Source organism: Sorex fumeus, unplaced genomic scaffold (assembly GCF_029834395.1).
Source record: "Sorex fumeus unplaced genomic scaffold, SorFum_2.1 ptg000061l, whole genome shotgun sequence".
NCBI lineage: Eukaryota > Metazoa > Chordata > Mammalia > Eulipotyphla > Soricidae > Sorex > Sorex fumeus.
Genome location: NW_026606118.1, coordinates 24,275,463 through 24,277,499, shown reverse-complemented (window position 1 = coordinate 24,277,499; position 2,037 = coordinate 24,275,463). Strand labels below are relative to the sequence as shown.

The following is a 2,037-nucleotide window of genomic DNA, read 5'->3' as shown; positions in this document are numbered from 1 at the left end:
CAAATTACTAACTAGTCATATTTTCAAAGTCTCCTTTTTACAGGTAAAGTGTTATGTTCACAAGTTTCAGGGGAAAAAGTCTGGATGACTCTGGGAGAGGACTATTTTTTTCACAGCGGCCTGAATAATAGATATCTAAGAGGCATATTAAAAATCTTTCTTAGTGTCTGCTTAAGGAGTAAAAATACTGAGTGAAGATTTTAATTCTTAGAATGCATTAATCTTAGTAAGAAGTAAACCCTTTCTCTACAGTTCATCTGAAGTAAATGTACAAGAACAATTCTGAAATGTATATTATTTGGAGGTTAGATGTGGCAAAGAAAGGCAATACAGCCACATTTTATAAGCAAAGTTTAGTTTATCTGTATGCATTCTAATGTCCTAATAGTGGAATATGGATATTCAAAAAATATAGTGCAGATAATAATATATATATACAAGTAATACACTAGCTACAATTCTTTAAAATTTTGTGTTCTAATATCATCTTATCAGTTTTCTAGTTTACTAGTTTTGTGACATACAATATAAATGATAAAAATATATTCCAATATTTATATGCCTTTAATGAGTATTACAAGGAGAGAGCATGGTGGATTTCTCCTGTAATAACTGATGTAGAATAAAAGATATCTGCAGAAGTAGAAATGTAGACAAACAGGTGGAAAAGTAAAATGAAATTTTTCTAAGTATATATGATTTTTTATTTTTTTATTTTTATTATTTTTTTTTAAATATGGAACGCTTCACAAATTTGCGTGTCATCCTTGCGCAGGGGCCATGCTAATCTTCTCTGTATCGTTCCAATTTTAGTATATGTGCTGCCGAAGCGAGCACAGTATATATGATTTTTTAAACCAATATTTAATTTTATACTTACCACCCAGAATATTTCCAAGGTGCAAAGCTTGGCTCAAACTGCACATATATATTTTATATAAAACATTTCAGAATATATCATTAGATAACTACTCATGTTAATATTACTCGAATTTGGGGTTTACTAAAAATTTCTATAAATGTTATGAGCTTCTCATTATAAAAATTGTCATTTCCCCCAGCCTGATGCTGGCTCAGCGGGCTTTGGCATCCACCTCCAACACCCCAGAATCTTTAGGAGAACTCATCCACCCCATAAACACTCTGCTCTCTCTTTCTAAAGGTGAGGTAGAACCCCTGACCTTTAAAGGTATATCTAAAGGACCTTTTAATACCAAAGGTGGCCATGTACTTTTTTTGTTTCACACTGCTCAAACACTTTCATCACTATGAATCTATAGGGACTTATAGATACAACTTCCCCACAAGCCTCCTCCATATTATTAGATTCTATGATCATGCTCCATCCTACCTTCCTAACTGAAAAAATCTGCACAAGGCAGAGGTGATCACAAGGAATCAATAGACAAATAAATAGTTGCCTGAAATACTGAACACTATATTGGATTAAGCAAGGTCATGTGAAATTTGAACTTCCATCATTTGCACCCACAAAGCATTGGAAATATTGAAAAAGCAAGGACATTCAGCTATTTTATCTCCACCACCATATTCAGCTATTTTCAGCAGATGAAACAAAATTCTAGGTAAGTTCTTAGATCATCAAAACTCTCATTACCTTCCTTCCTTTTTGTTGGCACATTTGCCCTACTGGGAACAGAGGAACTAACCTGCCCAGTTAATCAGAGCTGTGGGAAGGAGCGAGAAAGGGTGATCTTCTGCAGATCGACTAGTGTCCATCTGCCTCAGTTCTGGATTTTGTTCCAAACAGGAGCCTAAGGGGTCTGCTCCAGGGTGTCTGGATCTAACCTGTATATATTAATAATCCTGTACTCAAAAAAAGAGAATTCTGATTAAAAAATAAACTGAATATGAGTTCAAAACACTCATTTATTCGATCATAACTGAAGTGAATAAAGCATCAGACAAGAGATGAACCAAATGCACTGAAATATAATGCCAGATATTTTCAAATAATTATTCATTTAGAAGGGAAGAATTAATATAGACAAATATTCTTAAATGAGTAGAATGAAA

At 33.5% G+C, this 2,037-nt stretch overlaps 1 non-coding gene across 1 annotated transcript; it reads right to left on the bottom strand.

Annotated features, from left to right (window-relative positions):
* Positions 1–730: 730 nt before the first annotated feature.
* LOC130034904 (U6 spliceosomal RNA) lies at positions 731–837 on the bottom strand. Its single transcript, XR_008794200.1, has one exon. It is a non-coding gene; the product is annotated as a U6 spliceosomal RNA (small nuclear RNA).
* Between the last annotated feature and the right edge of the window lie 1,200 nt (positions 838–2,037).